Below are 22,255 nucleotides of genomic sequence, written 5' to 3'. Positions count from 1 at the left end.
TGTTTAAAAGCACAGAAAAACTGCAAAAAATTAAAGTCGAAATAATAAAATTTATAGAAGTGTTGAGGTAGAAAAGCTCCACTAGGCTTCCATTAATCAATGGACAATCACGTTTTCTACATTCAGTCAGTATTTATCACTATCTGGTATGAATTTATGTCAGTAACATAATTTTCAAATGATTTGCACTGGCTACATCTAAAGTTCTGTGCCGTGAAAACAGCTTTTGAAAGTTGGAACCAAGAAATTTCTGTCATGTTTGCTATAAACTGTATGAGCGTTAGAGCAAAGAGTAAGCCCCAGCAGAATTTTAAAACCATAAGAGGTCAGGATTATAAGGTCAAACTGTGGCAGGAAGTAGAAGGATGTGTATGAAAGTTCCCTCAGTCCCTGCTTTTAGATAGGTTTGCATAATTGTTAAGAAGATTACGGTTAAGAAGATCAGTTCCGGTGAAAGTGAATAATAAGTTTTTAAAGGTGCTTCAAAAAGGAGAAAGTTTAAGTTGAGATTATCTGTTGCAAGGGAAAATAAGAGAAAACAAAACACATGGGAAAAAAATTGTTATGACCAACAAGTAGACAAGAATGTTAAAGCCACAGAAGACATGCAGAGGTGAGCGTTAGCGCAGCAGTTCTCCAGACACAGTATGGCTCCACATCTGCACAAAAAGCACTCCAGCTGTTACTGCAGCTCCTTATTTTTCAGTTAGAATCTAATTTCCACACAGCCTTTTGAAAGGCACCATCTGCACGATGCCAAAAGGATGCAATCTAAACACTGAAGAGCAAGCCAGTTACCTCACAAAAACTCAATTTGGGACTTTACAGAGAAGACCTTCAGGCTTTGACTATCAACAGAAGTCGTTACCACAAACTGAGGTTTGAGGGCTGAGGTAATACGCTCTTCATTAAAATGCATCAAAAATAATGCTGTTACACAAGAGATGCTCACCTACTGCAGGCTGTATTGCATGTATTATAGAGGACATAGTCAACAGAGAGTTCCCTTCTCAAATCTTACTCCCTTTTTATTCATTAAAAAAGATGCAAGTGATTTGAATCATTTTGCAGGTGTAGTTGTACTGCTGTCTGCAGTATTGTGTTTTTGGGGTTTTCTGTACAAGCCAAGAGTTTTACGTTGCACAAGAGCAATAACCAATACAATACTTGCAGTCTCCTGCTTAGATGTTCTATTCCAACCAACAAAGGACTCACTCACTTTTTGCATTTTTCTAGACAGGGCCTTTAGGAGCACAGTATTACAACAAAAACTTGCCACATTACTGTGAATGATGTAACTGCATGCAATTCTCTATTTAATGCACATTCTCATGTTTTTGTGTGACTCTTGGTGAGCACCAGCAGCATCACCCATTTGATGTTTTGGATGCCTGCATCCTTAACATGAAAGTTTGTCCCCAGAGGATAAACTCATTTTCATTTTGGACTCTTTGTTTTCCTCCTGCAACACAATCTTATCAAAATGTGAACTTACAGCAAATCTAATAACTGCAGGGTCACATTACTATGAGGAGAGCTAATTTGTGCTTAAGGGGGCCATGTGTGTGTAATTTGTCTTTATGCAAGACTTTCATTATCATGCATATCTAAAGTGCTGCCTATATCAAACTGTAAGTGTGTGCACCTTTTTGGAACAGACATTAAAGCCTTCAGTTATTTGAAGTAAATGAAGCTAAACACAGATGAATTTTCCTGCACTAATACAGAAAGTTCACAAATGGTGCACAAAAGGCTAGCCAGTGGTCCCATCTGTAAATGTGGGCATGGAAGTCTTAAAGCACCTCTGACTCCTAGATTTGACTGATGAAAAAAGGCACGTGGAAATCTGTTCTGTTAGTTTATAAACCGTGCTCTCGGATTCATAATCCGACGGATTTGCAATCCATGCCCAGATTTGGAATCTTGCCCACAGATTTATGATAGTTACAGTGCAGATAAAATGTTGTTTGTCACTGAGATACTACTTTGGAAAAAAAAGAAATATGAGACTAAAAGGAGCAAAAGTGTTGCTAAAATTATCGGGGGAAGAAATTAAACTTTTTTTTTATAATGGCACCAGTTTTGCTTCTGGTAGGAAGTAAAAGTTAGAACTTACATACATTGTAGCAGCTTTATGAAACTGTTCATTTTGTTTTGTCTCTTTTCACTATATCCCACTGTGCACTGTGTGGATTTAATGCTTTGCCTCTCCAAATTCTGAAATAAATACATATGTGTGATTGTCTGTGTCTCTGTGTCAGCTCTCAAATAGGCTAGGAACATGTTGAGGGATACTCTGCCCTTTCCCCAACATTGGCTTGGATGGGCTCCAGCGCCACTGACCCTGGTCGGATAAGTGGTTAAGAAAATAGATGGAAGCTTTGGTGGGTCAGCCACAGCAATTTTGATTCATAGCCACGTGGGATCCATAATTTCACAAGTTGAATTCATGTGGCTCCAAGCAGCTTTAAACATCAATTCCCTCACATCAGCAGTGCCTCAGGCACAAAATAAAACATAACACAGATCACTGATGGACACAGATGACAAGAACGAAGGATGAGGCTCAAAAGTGGTTTTAGTGGAGAAGGAAAATGGTTCCATCAAGCATTTTGAAGGAAATGAGCTGTCTGTGATTTAGTTTTCTCTCAGTTTTTAAGTAAAGACACTGCTTCTCAGGAGACAATTTGAACAGTATTACTCTTTAGGTGAGTATCTAATGAATGGTGTGATTAATTACTTAACCATTTAATTACTTTTACTTCTGTTCTTTTGCGGTTTTGCTTGCGCTGCATTCACAGACGCTAATCACATGCAAAGAATACATAATAGTGCATATAGGGCAAATGTGTGTTCTCCCCAGCTGTTAAAGACTGCATAGTACGCCGAACCATTATCCAGTGTGCATGGACGGAGGAGTAGAAGGGAGCGTATTAGCGAACGGGGAATGGTCACGTGACAATGACAGCATGTGCGATTTGAAAGGAAGGAAAATAGAGACTTGAGCATCAGATGAGGGTCTGAGAGAATCCGTGCACTTCTCTGCGCCGCCTCCTTTCTCTGGCAGCGGAACAGGGACAGCTTTTTAAAACCGCGTCCACACCCGTGCTTTAGTAAGAAATTGCTCGATTCGCTTCTGCAGAATTTCAGCACTGACCGACCTTTTCCACCTCAGAAGTGAGGAAGCGCGTAAAGACGGCCGCCTTATAATTCTCTGTGAAGGTAAGAGAGCGGCTACAACTTTTCGGAGCAGCACAATTGATTCTTGTTGCATTGGCTGATCGATTGTTTGTGTTGTCGCGTTGTTCTGCGCCATCGACACCCGATTAAAAGTCTAGTTTAGACTATTTTTTTAAAAAATGTATTTGTTTTGTGTTGTAGTCATTTAAATGCGTGCAGAGTACTGTATGCGCACCTGACAAAGGGTGATACACATGAAACTGCATCAACAGTGCTGCAAATCGCAGCTTATGCTTATTGATCGCTCGACTTTAGACACTAGTGTTAGTTTCTGTCAGTTCGTGCAGGCTTAATTAAACATTTGATGTGCAATCAATTCAGGCTTCGGCAGTAAATTGAAAATCTCCATTTCCAAGCAGCTTGATTAAACATGGGAATTTGCATGGGAATGCAATTGATTTTAATGCTCTAAAGCTTTTGCTTACTAGCCTACTGAACGCCCCAACTTTATGTTCTTTTACATTTTTATAGTAATTTTCAGCACGAGAAAAGAAAGCTTGGAAATGATCGATATATTTTTCCATATTTTTATTTGTGTTTTTGTTTAGATAATTATCACTGCTGGTGGTTTGATTATGGAACAGTCTGCTGGTTACAGAAACGGTGATTCTGTTTAGAAAGTATTTGAAGAACCTTACTGAATTTTTAGGGAAACTGCACAGTTCTGTCATCATACTGGGCATCTGAACAAGGGATTAACCAGCTGCTAAAAGGCTGTTGGAGTGCTGGGGAGCTTCTGTGGTGAAGTAATGTGATGGAAATCGGTTATTTCATTTAGATATTTGACTGCACTGGCACATAAAAACATAACAACCAATACTTTCTCACCTCAGGACTCCACTTCATATTTTCATCTGTCAACAGCATTAGGCTAGAAATTTAGTAGGTTTCTAGTAGCAGCTTGTGCAAGCTGACAGCATGAAGGAGAATTGATTCCGTTGGTTCAGCATTACTGGAACTACTTCCACAGTCCATCTGGCCGATATGGGTCTGCGTCTTAACAATGACCTGCCTGTGATGGAACCTCAGTATTGGGTATCCTGGATGCCCAGCTGGCCACTATCATATATTCATACCTAACCTGATTGCATTCTGAATGTAAACTCACGTAATGATTTTAAGGAGCAAATAACTGATGTTGATTTTTATAGATTATGTAATAGAGAAAGCTCATTAAATGGGTGTTTTTTGCTTAACTTTTGCTTTGTTTTACTCAGTTAATGCTCAATGAAGTTCTTTGTCCTTCATTCAAAGAGGTGAAAAGCATAAAAAAACTGGATTATTCTGTCCAGAAATGAAGAATAGCTGTGGGGGTATTGTGCATGTTCTTTTTTGTCAGAGCAGGGCTATAAATGAGGAAGTTTGGTGCATTTTTCCATCTTAAACTGCATTTCCATTAATTGTGTTTTGACATAATAATGTAAATCATCTTATGTCCTATTCTATTAAAGTTTTCACTTTTAATGTTCCAAAAAAGGGAACAAATACATAGTCCTTTATTTTAAAATGTTAATAACCTATGTGCAGAACTTCTAACTTTCTTTCCGTTACACCCCAGCTTTAATTCAGTTTGATAATCAGTTGATATGTAGATAGGAAATAAAAAAAGCAGTAAACACAATTAGCAGTACAGCTTGGGCTGTACTGAAATTGTTGCATTTATAGCTGAGCCTTTGCTTTCGCCACTTCCAGACACCTTTCTGATATGCAAATAGTAAAATGCATTGTCCAAAATGTTTCTATATTAGGATATATGCTAAACTAACTTACATGTTCATAGCTATTAAACAATGTGGTTTGTTTGTTTGTTGTAGAATAGATTTTCACCCCTGTGATGTATCATAAATGTTTAATAAGTCCTCAAACCACTGTGAATTAAAAGGTTTGCTGCTGCTTGGTTGATGTTGGGAGTTGTGTTTTATTATAGAAACACATTTAAAATAATCTTATACCCAGATGGTGAAGCTGAAAGTAAATACAAGTAATGATGACAGGTGCAATGAACCATCTTTGCACTGAGTGATGCAATCAGCAGAGTGGATTGATTAGTGTTGGAAACCCTTGGAGAATCAAAGCCACTTTTCCCTTAGTCAGATGACAATTTCCACAAGTGGTTGAGGTTTAAAGATGATCTTTTTTGGATGTGAGGGTTAGTCTGAGGCTTGTGTTAGACAACATTCACATAAAAATAATGATAATAATCAATCTTCTAATAATTAGAGCACCTCAGATATATCTGGAATATTTCTACCCCCCTTCACTCTTTTGGCCTAAACGTATTGATTAAAAACTATACATAATCTGTGCAGGCAGACTTGAAACACTTAATTTTAGTCCTTTTTCATTGGCATTTACTGGGTAAACAAAACCAAAAGTTGTACAATTTCAAAGCGAGGCGTTTTTTCTTTTGTGAAAAACAAAAGTCTTTATCAGACATAATTCTGCCTTCCTTTTCTTTAGTCTCTCTTTTGTTCTTCCACTTCAATGTTGCACTGAAAACCCCCTCTATTGACATGGTTTTTACTTAAGTGGCTCTGATAGTGTTTTCAATAATTCTGAAAAGCTTTTACTCGGCAGGCATTTCCCTGCTATTATCGTCAAACCTTTACCATGTTGTTCAGATACGTTCACTTGCAGTTTTAAATACGGAGATATGTCTACACATTTAAACTGCAAGCAGACTGAATTGCAACCCAGGAAAATTACTTTTACACGACTTTATCTTATTTAAATATTCTTTGAATGACCCAGAACTCCATGCACTTGCTTACACTGCAATTAAGCAAGATGCCATTTATTTCAATAAAGACCATTACTAATATTTCAGGATTAAGCAAATTCAGAAAGATATTACAGTACATATTAACAGTAAACAGTACATATATGCTAAAGGCTCTGCTGCTGTGTATATTGTTCTATTAAAGTAGAAAACCTGCAGAGCTATTGGACTAACAACACACCATTCTCTGACAGTGGCAGTGCTCTGTTGTTTAAAAATCACACAGACCAGCAGGTTAAGGATGCAATTAATAAAGATCCAATTTTAAGACTCTGCGAGACCATGACTGACGCACTGCTGGTCTGATTTTAATGAATAGGGTGGGAAGGGTGCTGGGTGTTATAGACCGGCTGGAGGGGTTCCTGCATTATTCACAAGCGATCCCAAATGCAAGACGTGCCAGAGTGTGGAAGCTATATAATCACACTCGAATCACCTAATCCAAAGCACCAATGCACAAACAAAATCTTCAGTCTCAGTGACTTTAAGTATTTATTTTGTTTCCTGCCACCCCTCTAAAAACAGATGTCTGTTCCTGTGTTGCTCACTGCCTGATGAAGCTTCACCATTTGGCTGACTGTTTCTATATGCTCATCCAAAATAAATACCTTCTAGCAACAGCCTAATTGTAAGGTGTTTAGGGAACATTGGTAAATTGTAGCATCTATCGGCAGCCTGCGTGTGAGGCACTTAGCATAAATATATAAATTACAGCTACAGAAAATAAACTGGGTTACATTCTCCTTCTCTACACAGTGGAGTGCACATTGGTTACATTCCAGGATGCCTAAAAACACATTAAATTTTCAACCTGTTGGAAAGGCAGGAGTGAGATTTGGGCTAAAGAACAAAAAGAATCGCTTGCAGGTATGGCTTAGTTCCCTTCCCCTTATAACATAGAGCTAAGAATTAGATCAAAATCAAAGCTTTCGAGAGACACCGCTTTATATTTTTCCCATATTTGTGAGAAACCTGAATAAATTTTAATGGTGAAAGCATTTCTGATGACGATGAAGACAAGTCTTTGTCTGTCTTTGTGACTGTTCAATGATTTCTGTGACATGAGAAAAATAGCTTAAAACTAGAGACACTTTATTTTTTTTATATTACATCTCAAAAATGAGACGGAATGAAAGAGATAAAGCGTTAGTTAATTTTTTTGTTTGTTTGATGCATTCAAAGTGCTGAGTGTTGTTCCTTGAAAATATATGTAGTTTGTCACATGTATCGGGGGCATTAAACACATTATCATGTTAGACACAGCCTGTCAGATGCTGTAACTGTCTTTGAACAAGAGTCTGTTTTTATGACCAAGAAATGACCTACCTCCAATCACACATCCAGACACACGCTTGCGCACACATGCTCATGTGCATTTCTGCAGATACACAAGTGTCAATTTGAATCTCAGGTTGATTCATGCTACACTGAATCAGATGAATCTCACAGTTTCCCTCATTCTGTCGGCTGACACTGATTTCCTCAGAGGATCGGAAGATGAAAGGAAAATTTAAGTATGTAAAGCCTATAAACCATAGATGAAAGACAAGTGGAATGGGAGGGGGGAAAGAATTATGGCTCGGAGGTAAAGTCGCAGTACTATGAATTGTAAATGTGTCAAGTGACATTACATGACATGGTAAGTACAAGCATGGCGTGCTTAGTTTGTTTTTGCATTTCGGTAAGACCATCATCTCTGCATCCATTTTTGCAGGAAGATGAACATATAGTGAACAATAGCAAGACAAAATGCCGTTGAAGTTATCCCACTGATCCCTGGAACAAGCTCCCGCTGTACTGAAGAGGCACAGACGGTGGAATCTTGACTGAGAACACAGTACTAAAAGCTTGCTAGTCTATGCCACTTTTTTTTTTTTTTTTGTTGCAAGGTAAAGCAAAATCAACAATTTATATATGAAAAATCCATTTCATGTCTCTTCAAAGACACAAGCTACATAAGGGAGCAAAAAGCTAACATCAGGCTACCCTTTGAGCTAGATTTAATCCTAGATTAAGGGCTGTTGTGGAACTGTGGTTTATGCCCGTATCACAGCTGTGCTCATATTTACTATAATGACTTTATCACACATTAGGTTGTGCTATTTTATCAACAGCATTAATTAGATAAAAGCTTTAAGCACCAGCAATAATATAGCTAGTTTGTCTCATTTATTTGCCAGTACAAAACTGGACTATGACTGTATTGTTACTAAGCAAACATTTTCTTGAACACTAGCTTGTTGGATACTTTATGTATGATGTGAAATGTATAAAAGATGGAGGTAACTCCTGAATTTGAAAAATTGAAGGAAATGCTTTAAACTTGCATTCTTTAATGGCCAGCAGGGGGTGACTCTGATTGTAAAAAGACTTGGTATTGGATAAAATGTTATGACCCTCATCCCTCTCATTGTGTGACCTCAGTAAGGACTCGGTCACACTAGTGTGATCAGGAAAATCCTTAACTGGCAAGTAATTGCTGTCTCTCTAGGGCTGATAGCAAAAGTTGTGATCACTTAGAGGTTGAGCGTGCAGAATCCTCAAACTCAGGCTACCTCCAAAAAAAGTCACCCCATCTGACTGCAACTACTCTCAGACTGGTGAAGGTTAGACGAAGAATTAAATGCAGACAGATTGCTAACATGCTGCAATCAGTCAGTCAGTCTATGCCAATGACCACAACTCATCTGGTCCATCATGTGGTAAAAACTACTTTTGGCTGTTCCTTTTTCACAAGGGGATTGCCGCAGTGGGTAGGTCCTCATGTATGATTCGGCAGATTTCCACACAACCCCCCAGGGGATTTGTGTCCCCAGCTAGTTTTAACCAGTTCGAACCACCATCCTTGCAGTTGTTAAGTAAATGTGTAAACTGGTACCCTGCAGAAATACCTGCTATATCAGATAAGAAAACACAAAGCCAAGTTCCTGAGGTTTCTAACTAGCAATTTACAGCAAATTGTGTTAAACTGAATGCAGAAAAGCATGTCTTATTTTGCACCTGGTATGTGTGTGAGTTTGCTGCTAGGAGTTTTTTACTTGCTTGATTTGAGGGGGGGGGGTGTTATCCGAAGAGGTGCATAATTGGCACCCGTGGATGGCTCAAAGCTGTGAGCTCTGTGCCAACACTTTTGCCCTGAGTAAACAGTGTACTGTCACTCTTTGTACTGTCACTGTTTACTGAATATTTAGAGCCCTACAAATCTACTCTGCAATAACACTGGTGTTTTTTGAAACGGAGCAGGACTGAGCTGAACTTATCGGAGCACTGAAATGAAAGAGGGAGCAGGGGAATCCTGATGCAAGGTGCATCTTAGGCTACGTTCACACTGCAGGCGAAAGCGCATCAAATCCGACTTTTTTGACCCTATGCGACCCATATCTGATCATGGTATGACAGTGTGAACGGCATAAATCTGATATTTTCAAATACGATCTGGGTCATTTTCGTATGTGGTACTGAATCCGATACATATCTGATGTTTTAGAAAGCGACTGCTGATAGACTGGTCATGTTGCATTAAATCCGTCTTTTACGTCTCTGACACAAGACAGACGGCAATTATCAGCGCCGGAGAAGACATCGCGAACGCTTTCGGGCCATCCAGTATAGATGTCAGTGAAACTGTTGGGAAGACAACATTGGAGAAACGTGACCATTTTATTTGTACTGTATAATCTGCAGATTCTGACAGAAATCTGCAACTATCCTTTGAAGCACCGCTCCTCTCTAAAACAGCAATAAGGACAATTATTAGGCCATATGTAAATAACAAAATAACTTTATAACTTAAAGCAAATTGGGAAACGTAAAGTCCGAAACAAGTCTTTATATTAAGGCCATCAGTCAAACAATACTGTTTGGTCTGGGTCTAAACAGAGCGCGTTGTGTGACGTCTTCTTTTGCGCATGTGGGCCGCTTTGAGGGTTCACACTAGAGCGCGTTTGCTGTCACATTTTATTTGTAGTGTGAACAAGCAGACAAAAAAATCGGATTTGATCAAAAAATCTGAATTGAGCATTAAGACCTGCAGTGTGAACGTAGCCTTATTTTCCAGTGTTTCACACTTTTAGTCTCATTTCTACACCCCCTTCCCTCTTTTCTCAGCAGTGTGCAAACACAGAACAACATTCATGTTTCTACCTTTGTTTTATAAGATGTTAGCATTACTTGAATTCATACGCTTAGTGTTCCCAGTCTCATGCTTTCCCCTTTAGACACATGCAGTCAAATGCTACAATACAAATGATTTAGAATTACCAGAATTAAAATATGCAAAAATGACTCTGCTCTGTAATGTATTTTCAGCATCATGGACTGCAAGTTGTAACTGTTGATGATGCAGTGAATGACAATCAGGTCAAGATCTTTTCACTCACGAGGCTGGCTGCTCTCGCTCTCTCTGTCTCTCCTCTCTATTGGCCCATCACAGCAAAACCAACAAACTGTGTGCATAACATTTCTGCAAAGATTTTTTTTATTGCAAGAGCTTCAAACTTCACAAAGTGGGACAGCAGCCCTGGTGCATAACTCCAATTCAGTTTCACACGATTCATTAACACACAGATGGCTTTGGATCTGACATTATCTGTTAATACTGCTTTGTCTTCGTCTACACATCGTACACGTCATCTGTTACACACACAAGGGCGATCGTGGCTCAAGAGTTGGCAGTTCGTCTTGTAATTGGAAGGTTGCCGGTTTGAGCCCCGGCTTGGACAGTTTCGGTCGTTGTGTCCTTGGGCAAGACACTTCACCTGCCACCTACTAGTGATGGTCAGAGGGGTCGATGGCGTGATATGGCAGCCTCGCTTCTGTCAGTCTGCCCCAGGGCAGCTGTGGCTACAACTGTAGCTTGCCTCCACCAGTGTGTGAGAGTGAATGAATAGTGGAATTGTAAAAGCGCTTTGAGGGTTTCGAAAAGCGCTATATAAATGCAATCCATTATTATTATTATTATTATTATTATTATTATTATTATTATTATTATTATTATTACAGACTTCAGGTTTATACAGTAGAATAGTTTGTAACAAAGTAACTCTCCGGATGAATCCTGTGCTCCACCCAAGTCTCAGTTCTCATGAGTATTTTAGATCACTTTAGATCTGACCCAGTCTGTGGTTGAGAAAGTCGCAACCATTGCAGATTCTGCGAGTCCACTCTTGGCTGGCAACAGACGACAACGGATTTGTGATTTATCACAATTAATCGCGGTATTATCGCAAACATATTGAATGTAACTGCCAACTTGACCCATTTAAACTAAAAAGTTATACAAAGTTGACTCTGTATTGTTGCTCTTTTATCCCTATTTTATGGCTGTTTTGTTGGTTTGAAGATGGCACCTGATTGGTTAGTGGTCTCAGACCTGAAACCACTGGAAAAGGGATGGATGTTGCAAGTTGATAACACCTGGTCATCAGTTCATTTTCCTTAGTGTAAATGTAACCTAAACAATTTGAGCACCAAAAGGAATCGTGAATCTCTAGTTTTTAATATTATTAACTAAAACATGAAACTCATTAATAATCACAAGTTAGTTATTTACACTGTCTGTGGTGTATGTCTACACATTGCTGCCCAACTGCTTTCTATCATGTTGACTGACATTTTTTTGTGTGTACAATGTTGTTCATTCATTTTCTCCTCTTCGTCTGCAGAAATTTCTTTTAGTGGGCTTACAGACGAGAAAGACAAATAAGCTTTGGAATACAATTAATTTTCTTATATTCTGCAAATAACCCATTAAAATAATAATCAGAATTCCCAGCAAAAAAACCATCTCACTAATGTCCACTCACTGCCTTGAACTTCCTTGCCTCGAGTGCTGCGTCACAGTTTCTGAACACCAGTAGCTCTCAGGTTCTGTTAGTTGTAAGCCTTGTGTGTCCCTACCTCTTTCTGTATCCCGAGTAACATCTGTGGCTCTGGGCTTTACTTCCATGGGAGCAGTAACTGTCATAGCATTTAGTCTGCTGGGCTGCAAGAGGACTTTTGCACCAGGTGTAAATTTGTTGTTTCTTAAACACAGTGCCCCTAGTTTGTCATAATTCATTTAATGAAAAAGCTTTATTCTTGTGACGTTTCAGGATGAATGAGTCAAGTTTAAGATGCTCATCCCTCTCCTGTATCCAAAGTACAGTACATCTGAATATCAAATACTATTGCAGTGAACTGTTTAGATTTCACCTAGACTAGTTGTTGGGAAATATTTCAAGGTGGTATATTTGCTTTATTCAGCCTTTCTAACCTCTTTGAAAACATTAGAAGATTAGAATTCCAGGTTGTGAGCAAAATTCCTTGAATCTCCAACAAGTAATAACAACTCAATGACCAAACTTAAAGCCCAAAGCAGCAGTTGCTGCTTTTCCGAATGGATTTATAAAACTGCCTCAAGACTGTATTTAGCTTGGTCTTCCTAATGGAACAAAATTTCAGTCTTACCCACTCCTGAAACCAATTCACAGAACAAAGGTTATTTTCCATACAGTATAACACTCATTTTTTAAAGTATGTATATCACATAATGTGGTTGGGTGTAGTTTTTCACGTTTGTCTCAACTCGCTAATTACCACCTTAGCAGTAATAACACGTGAAAGCGTGTGACACAAACTGACAATGGAAAAGATTCACCTTCAAAGTAAAAGAAACATGTTGGCTGCGGCACTGCGCTGAAACTTTGAAGGGAAAACTTCTCTATTGTTGCTTCGTGTCACACTTCTCACAGTTTCACTACTTTTTGTTGACAAGTTCATCCCATCCATTCAATTGCAGCAGTATGCTGGCAACCAAATCAATCACAAAGACAGAATATATGCTTTTCCCTAGCAACAGGTGGTTGCCAGATGGCCACTGACCAGTCTCTAAGCCTCTGTGATTGGAGTGTTATTCACTTGATGGCACATTGTCACGCATCCAAAATAGTAGACACATTATTGTAACATGGTTATTGGTCTGTGTAAATGTGTCAATATAATGTTTGCTACATACTTTGAAGCACCTTGAGGAGATTGCGATTGTGATTTGGCACTAGATAAATGAAACTGAATTGAATTGAACTGGACCCCCCTAGGAAACCCTTGTTACATTTAAGACTCTACTTGCATACTCGCTTTGTGCCATCATTTTTTGGATAATCAAGTGCTATAGATGATATCTCGTTCCACAACATTAGAATAAAAATACAAATCTGTTCACATTTCTCAAGCTGGTAGAAGAGTGACAGGAGCTCTATGTAAGTGCAAGAAGTCTTGTTTGATGTCTGTAGTGTGCAACTTCTCTGCCCTACTTTTTGGTGTGTAATGTGCCTTTGTTTAGAGCAGCATGTAGTGGATAACATTTATAGCACCTGAAATTAGCTGATTCACTGTATAGGAGACTATATGCTGAACTAGTGGAAAAACCAAATATATAACCTTTGTGTAGACTGCAGGATTTTTAGCTGAGTAGAAAGGTGAGTGGAAAGAGGAACAGTGTCAGGTGACACTACTGGTTGGGAAAGCAGGTAGATGAGAGCAACACTTTCTGAAACTGCAGAGTTACAAAACAAAATGACTGAAGCTGTGACTGAGCTGTAAGGGCACTCAGAGAATGCGTCCTCTGCTAATCACGTATTTTTAAACGAGGTGATTCTGTTCCACTCCAAAATTTACTGGGTGTTTTTAAAATTTTCCTCATAAGCAGAATAGTTTCATGCCAGTATGAATCAAGGCAAATGAAGAGAATATCTAAAGCTGAGAGAGCCTCTAAAAAATGCCCTCTATTCTCCATAATTACAGACACCTACATGTAATTGACCTTAATGAGGTGTCTGAGTGTGACGCTGGTATATTAGCTATCTGTGGAGCTCTGTCAAAGACTCAAGTTCAGTGTCATCACAAACCACAGACAGCCGCTTCTCTAAAGCTAATAACTTGATTTGCTCTCATTTTCACGTGGAAGTCTGATATAGTAACATTTGTATAGTTATTTTTCACATAGTTAACTTATGCCATTGTTGATAAAACCTTAATGCTTAGCAGTACAGTCCATATTTACCTGGTCAAGAAACTCCTTGTACTCTTTTGATTCTAGAACTGTAAAATATAGTTTTTGTGGGATGTTATAATAGGAATCTTGTTTAGTATTCCTTATTGCTATCACAGATCCCATTTCATGTTGCTGCTTTATAACCAGCTAGAAGTGCTGTAGCACTCTGATCATTCACCTCTTGTCTGCACATGTAATGGATACCAACCAGTCAACTTTGCACTTCCTCAAAGACCAGTCTGAGATAAGCATCTGGGAGGGCTCGCTTTTCCTTCAGCCACTGATTTGTTCTTTGATTGCCTTTGCCGCTGTTCTTCCAATAGCATCCAGGTGTCAGCCGCACCCCTGCAGAGGCTGATGATGTTATCAAAACGTCCTCCACTTACACTTTTGTCATTATAGAATATGTTATCACACTTTCACATTTTTCTGCAAGCACAACAAAACCCTGTGGTTTTACATTCTCTGCTGGAAAATTACTGAGAATGAGTTTCATCCTGAATTACAGGCAGCCAAGTCATCCCCCTCTCTGTCCTCCTGAGAAGCATCAGCCCTGATGCACTGAGAGAGAGCCAGATTTTAAATGATGTCAGATGGTGTGTTTAGAGCTTTAGAGGAGCAGTGCTAGGCACCAGCGGAATAGGAGCAGCAGCAATTCATTAATAAAATAGCCAAGAAGTGGAGTCCATTTAACCTGCTGAGGTCATCTATATGCACATCTCATCCGATAGAAAATGTGTTTTATGCTTTCATATTTCCCATTAATGTAGCTTTAGTTACTTTATGGGATATGATAACTTTACAGGAAAAGCAAACAGAATTTAGCTGCCTGGAACCCCCGTTTAAATAACTGCAATTTGCTTTGTGCCATGATCGACCTGAGTATTAATCCATGTGTGCTGGTTTTCTCAAACATGTTAATGATGCTCATGCTCTGGAAGCCCAGCGGCTTGAAAAGTGAGAACAGCTGAACGTCATCTAGTTTTAAAAGCTGGCACTCTGGTGTTCCTGCGCTCACCATTGTGATATGGCAACTGAGGAGGAAATTTTTGCTGCCAAGAGCGGCACCTTTTCGATGCCAGGAAAATAAATGATCAAAAAAATTTATTAATTTTCAACTTTGGCAACCATTTCCTGGTATTGGTGTTTCACCTTCCTGGGAAGAAAAGACTAGCTGGGCCATAAAGTCAGCATATTTTTGAGTAGAAGCTATTATAATGACCCGCACATGTACACACATCAACTGGTGGATTAGGACAGCTGTCATGTGATCATGTCAAGTGTAGATGGAGAATATTGGAAATATTGGAGTTATTGTTCCAACTTAAATATTTGTCTTTATTTAAAATATAATTGTTTCTTGTCTGTACATTTTTAATACCTGCAGATTGAATAAAGGCTTGTCAAGAGGCAATATTAAATGAAGAGCAGAGGATACCAGCAAACATGCACTAGAGACTCTCCACTGAGCTGACGATATTGCACATAATTATACAAATTATACAGTACTTGTCTGAAAATTTCTCTTTATGATATTTTTAACTGTTGTCTTTGCATAAATGGAACCCACATGCATGACTGGACCGGCTACCAAAACATAAGACTGAGAATCTTGAACTAGAGCACAAACAGAGGGACTTTATTCTCTGAAGTTTGCTGCTGCACAATATTTATCTTCAAACTGTCATTTTGGTCTCTATATTTTGGACCTATAAAACAACACAAGCATTTGCAGACTGGGGTTTGTGCTGCGGTGGAGGATGACACATTCCTTGTCATCTATATTTGTGAAAACTGCAAAAATGCAGTCTCAGCTGGAGTTGTTTCAGAAATAACCTGGGATTTTTTTAAAATTAATTACTTCATTTTTTATTTTTTTTAATACCATAAAAACCTATTATTATTATTATTATTATTATTATTATTATTATTATTAGTAGTAGTAGTAGTAGTAGTAGTAGTAGTAGTAGGAGTAATATCAATAGCATTTTTGCAACTTTGATTACATCAAATGATGATTGTCTCAATACACTTAAACAATCTGAAGTCAGTTTCTTCATGACAGCGGCAAGGCAAGGCAAGTTTATTTGTATAGCACAATTCAACAACAAGGTGATTCAAAGTGCTTTACAGAGACATTAGAAACAAGAACAAATAAAAAGCATGATTTAAAATTGAATAAAACAAGCAAATAAACTAACTAACTAATTAACAAACAAACAACAGTATATAAAATCAAAACAGATAAAATCAGAACAGTAGATAAAATCAGTAGTTAAATGTAAGTTTTGAAATTTAAGCTTAAAGTGTGGATTTGGTGCTTTATTCAAATGCAGCTGAGAACAGGTGAGTCTTCAACCTGGATTTAAATAAACTGAGTGTTTCAGCTGATCTGAGGCTTTCTGGGAGTTTGTTCCAGATATAAGGAGCACGAAAGCTGAATGCAGCTTCTCCGTGTCTGGTTCTGACTCTGGGAACTGATAAAAGACCGGATCCAGATGACCTGAGGGATCTGGATGGTTCATACTGGGTCAGGAGGTCATTGATGTATTTTGGTCCTAAACCATTCAGAGCTTTATAGGCCAGCATCAGAACTTTAAAGTCTATCCTCTGACGGACAGGCAGCCAGTGTAAGGACCTCAGAGCTGGACTGATGTGGTCCACTTTTTTGGTCTTAGTGAGGACTCGAGCAGCAGCGTTCTGAATGAGCTGTAGTTGTCTGACTGATTTTTTAGGTAGACCTGTAAAGATGCTGTTACAGTAATCAAGCCTACTAAAGATGAATGCATGGACTAGTTTTTCCAGGTCCTGTTGAGACATCAGATCTTTTATCCTTGATATATTCTTGAGGTGATAGTAAGCTGACTTTGTTATTGTCTTAATGTGTTTTTCTAAGTTTAGGTCTGCATCCATCACTACACCCAAATTTCTCGCCTGGTTTGTGGTTTTTAGATGTATAGATTGAAGTTCTCTGGTGACCTGTAATCGTTTTTCTTTGGCGCCAAAGACTATTACCTCAGTTTTGTTTTTGTTTAGCTGGAGAAAATTGTGGCACAACCAGTCATTGATTTCCTCAATGCATTTACCAAGAGCCTGTACAGGGCCTCGGTCTCCTGGTGACATTGTGATATATATTTGTGTGTCATCTGCATAGCTGTGATAGTTTATTTTGTTGTTGTTTATAATCTGTGCCAGTGGGAGCATGTAGATGTTAAACAGAAGGGGTCCCAAGATGGAACCTTGGGGAACTCCACATGTGATACTTGTCTGCTCAGATGTGAAGTTACCTATTGATACAAAGTATTTCCTGTTTTCTACGTATGTTTTGAACCAGTTTAGTACAGTTCCTGAAAGACCTGTCCAGTTCTCCAGTCGTTTGAGTAATATGTTGTGGTCAACTGTATCAAATGCTGCACTGAGATCCAGTAAAACTAGGGCTGACATTTTTCCACTGTCTGTATTCAGACATATGTCATTAAACACTTTGGTCAGAGCGGTTTCAGTGCTGTGGTTCTGTCTAAAACCTGACTGGAAGGCATCGTAGCAATTATTCTGTTTTAAGAAGTAACTGAGCTGTTGAGAAACTGCTTTTTCAATGATCTTACTTAAAAACGGGAGATTTGAGATCGGCCTGTAGTTGTTCATTTGTGTCTTGTCAAGATTGTCCTTTTTCAGTATAGGTTTGATTACAGCAGTTTTTAGTGATTCTGGAAACACACCTGATAATAAAGAAAAGTTGACGATCTGTAACAGGTCTGACTCTAAAGTCTTTGAGACCTTTTTGAAAAAACTTGTTGGCAGGACATCTAAACAGCAGGAGGAGGAGTTCAGTTGACCTAAGATGTCCTCCAGGTCTTTGCTGTTAATAGGTTGAAACTGTTTCATGGTGTTTAAACAGTTTTTCGGTGGACACAGTACATATCCTGGATCTGCTGTTGATGTACCAATTGCTTGTCTAATTTTTTGGATTTTTTCAGTGAAGAATTTGGCAAAGTCATTGCAGGCCATGGTCGAATGAAGTTCAGCTGCCACTGACACAGGAGGGTTTGTTAGCCTGTCAACTGTAGAAAATAAGACCCGAGCATTATGGCTGTTTTTAGTGATGATGTCAGAGAAGTAGGACCTCCTTGCATTCCTCAGTTGTAAATTATAATTGTGAAGTTTCTCTTTATAAATGTCCCTTTTACAAGGGAAGTAAAAGTAAGTAAAAACACAATTTTAAGATGGTTGTTGTAACCTGAGGGAAATACAAAAAGCTGTCAACAATGGAGTGATATGTTTTGACCTTAAAGTAATTGAGGTGGACATGAAGCGACACTTGGAATTGTGTTTCAGGCTATTATTTGCCAACTCCTAAGAAAAATATCTGGTTTTGAAAGAGCTAAATATTCCACTTTGTTTACCATGTTGTCATCATGACAACAAACAAATGTCATCACATTTTCATTACTTGTTATAGCAGTATTGGTTTTGATGGCATTTCCCCCAGCTAGTTAAACACTTGTCATTGTAGTACCGAGGTGGTATCAAAGCTATACATTGAATACACAGGCCTTTGATGCTCCGGGGTGATGCTGAAGAAGCAAACAATACATGCTTGAGTGACGAAACCCAAATAACAGAAATATGATGGAAATCTTTTAGAGCTGAAGAGAGTCTGGTGGTAATTTTCAACAGCTAGACATTCTTGATTTAACAGTGATTGATCCGCTCCTTTATCCTTAGTTTTTCCATCGATCTGGCAGATTTCTGTTCTTCAATTCTCTGCAGCATACCTCATATGCAAAGAAGAAATGGTTTCTTTTGCTGGGGTTCTGTGGGGGTTGAGAAAGGTTAGCGGTTGACTGTTGAAAGGTCAGGAAGCAGAAACGAGTTTAGTGATAAGAGTCATCGTGCTCTGAGGGGTTGACGGGCATCGTTGGTGGCACGAACCTTCCCATTACTCATACAGCACACAAACCTCGGGTCTGTCACCTCTGGTGTGACGTGACATTCACCTTCAGCTCCACACACACACACACACACACACACACCAAGGGAAAAAAAAATACGTATAACAATATATTATTGCATATATTTATAATGCAGAGAAAACAAATGCAAATATTAACCCTCTTGACTTCATAATACAGCAAATAAAGCCAGTTAAAAAAGCTCTTCAATTAAAAAGTGAACTTCCTGAATAGATCAGTCATAATTTTGCTGCATCAGTTATGCAAGCTATGCCAAATGTGTGTTTTTTTTGTTTTTTTTTTAAATACACACCAGAAAGTGAAGCAAAAATGAAACAAATCAGCAGACGAAAACTCACTGCAGAGCATCAAAACCACCCCTCACTCTCCAAGCAATGTTTTTCACATACGTTCAGAAATGGACCCCTTGGCTGTAATAAGCAGTTCATACATTTTACATGTGCCAAATGGAACACTTGGAACAAAATCACACAAAGATAAGTAAATAAAAGAAACAAAGAATGAAAGAAAGTCAATTTCAGCTGCCGCCTTACTCACAAGAGGTCACCACAGCACGTGGTGCCACATATTTGATTTGGCCGCCTTTTTTTTTTTTATGCTGGAGTTGTGACGTTGTTAGGTGACTGTGTAAACTACTACACTATGGCACCACTAAAGTGTTGACAAAGAAAACTCTAAAGGTGCAGGAAAAGGTAATAAAAGTAGAATTATTTTCTTTTATTCTGAAAGCGCCTTGTAATACATAACAAGTTATAGAAGCAGCACTCCACCTTGCCTTTAACAGGGGATGTTAATGTCAGAAGAAATTAACATTTTTATCAAAAATAATATTATTCTTGTCATGGTTCAGGGAAAAAGAGCAGCGGCACAACATCAAACAGAAAGGGCCACTTCTTTAATGAATAATTGTTTTAAGCGGCCATCTAGTAAAGACAACAAGATGAGCTATGTCAGGGTCTGTCTGATTCAGATTAGTAGGTGATTGATCAATTAGGCTGTACTTTTGCTTTCAGGTGATTAATCTTAACACACCTTTGCTGGGGAAAAGAAAAAGAATGGGTAGAAATAGTTTTATCACTCACCAAAAGGAGAAAAATTGTAACTAAAGACATGGTATTCACCACTCGGACATGTTTTAGCCATCAGAGAGCACAGGTGTGTTTGGTGTCTGTATTTGAACTTCACCGTCCCTTCTTCCACTTTCTTGATGTTTCAAAAAATGTCTAGAAATTGTGTCATTGTGTTCTGGGCTGTCATGAAGTCATGTCTTCAAACCTTTGGAGCATTTTGCCTTCTGACTGTTTAGAACCTCCAATGTTGTTTAATATGGCCTGACCGTGCTTTTGTAGTAAGTAGCAAAGCAACAGCAGGTAAGTGGGCAGTGCAGCTGGTCTGCCTGTCTGTGCAGAGATTAGCCATATACACAGCTCTTGAATCAGCTTGTTGGTTGCCAGGTTCTGACTTGTAAGCCTCATCTGATTTTTTATATACAGTTTATGGGAATACTTAGTGTCATAGCCAGACACTGAACTTATTGTGTCCCCCAAAGCAAAGGCAAGCAACAACTAAAATGATGTCATTCTGTTGTAAGAAAAGACTTCAACCCTAATTCTGTGACAAAGTGATTTCAGAGCTGGTGGAAGCTGGGCCAAAGCCTCCATGGTGCAGTGATTAATGAACAGAAGGGAAAGCCAGTGGTATAAATCCAACCCATCTTTTTTTTTTTTGAAACCCCAGCTTGTCAGAAATAATGAAATGACAGAATGGATGCGACATCCAGGCCAGGGCCAGACCAGCGTGGGGATGCAGCATTATGATGACGTAATGAGATACATTTTGGGTTTGGAAAGCCTGGACTTCAGTGAATTGCTTACAAGCCTTCAGGAGACATGAGTCAGAACCCACGACTGTGATGACCTGTTTTCCTTCATCTCAGGCAATCGCTACATACATTTCTAACTTCTCAGTATCTTGTGTTACTATTTCACTTGCACAAAAATGCACAGTTTAGACCATGTTAATCTTGAAACCGTAGGAAAAGACAATGTTTTTGATATGCATGTCATATGCTTTGATATGCATAATCAAACCAATGCATTTAGTGTTAGGAAAAAGTAAAAAGATGAAGCTTGCCTTTTGTGAAAGATTAGGAAAAGCAAACTCAAATGACCAGAAGATTTGTACTTCCAAATCACATAATTAAATTATGCAGGGACACAAGCGTCTCTATCCATAAATAAAGAGCCCACGTGGGAAATCTGGTTTAACAAGACAAGCAGCAAGGTTGCAATTGCTAACAGGATAATAAAGAGTCATATTCACATTCTGTATTCAGCGGGGATATAGTGTGATTTGTTTGTTAATTAGTGTTTGTATATACAGCTTTCTTTTTGTCAGCTACTTACAGAACTCGCAAAGTGGCAGTAGTAAGAATGCATTTGTGTCTCAAGGAACTGTCAGACTTCATGCAGAACCCTGCTTTCTCTCTCACCACACACACACACACACACACACACACACACACACACACACACACACACACACACACACACACACACACATCTATGCAGAGACAAGGCTGTTGTGAAATGTCAGCAAGATAAGCAACGCTGGCCTGCTGCTCACTGGAGAGCAAAGAGGGGATGAAAACACAATTACGTTAATGGTGGGTTTGGGTTGTCTGCACTGTAGTCTCACGGCAGCAGGTAGACCTTTATCGTGGCCAGGGTATTGTTCAGCCCACAGGCCACATCCAGCCCTCAGGCTATCTTTGATTGGCCTGTTAGGTCAATGGCAAGTCAGTAATGAAACAGCTTCAAACTTTAATAACATTTGGATAAGTTTAAAGCAAGACTGGAGAGTTAACTCTCTTTTCTTGTGCGCTTAATGCAGCAATATTATGCATTGATTGACACAAGTGATTGTAGGTTAGTTACTTGTGAAATATGTGAACTCACACTAAAGACTGAACAAACATGGATTTATGTTTTTTTTACTATATTTTATAGCAGCTATATTCTTAGCGACCATAGAGAAGGATATATATATATTTTTAATATTTATCAAATCAAATTCATCCTGAGCATTATTAAATAAGCTGCATAAGCAGCAAAGCATCTTTACTAAACTTCACACATCTGTAGTTGGAATAGTGCAGCTTGTTTCTGCTGCAATCCAAACACAGGACAGAAACAAGAGATTTTGCAAATTAGAAGTCTTAACTTTAGATGA

At 38.7% G+C, this 22,255-nt stretch overlaps 1 protein-coding gene across 1 annotated transcript in view; it reads left to right on the top strand.

The window, feature by feature from the left end:
* Positions 1 to 3,006: 3,006 nt before the first annotated feature.
* Positions 3,007 to 22,255, top strand: part of rap1gapb (RAP1 GTPase activating protein b) — a 112,043-nt gene continuing 92,794 nt past the window's right edge. The window contains exon 1 of the mRNA XM_085407308.1: positions 3,007 to 3,222. The gene's annotated coding sequence lies outside the window, so the exon portion shown is untranslated. The remainder of the gene's footprint in view (positions 3,223 to 22,255) is intronic.

Source organism: Rhamphochromis longiceps, linkage group LG5 (assembly GCF_057381845.1).
Source record: "Rhamphochromis longiceps isolate RC_006_pf linkage group LG5, R_longiceps_female_GT1.1, whole genome shotgun sequence".
NCBI lineage: Eukaryota > Metazoa > Chordata > Actinopteri > Cichliformes > Cichlidae > Rhamphochromis > Rhamphochromis longiceps.
The sequence above is the reverse complement of the archived record's forward strand: the minus strand, read 5'-3'. Positions and strand labels throughout refer to the sequence as shown.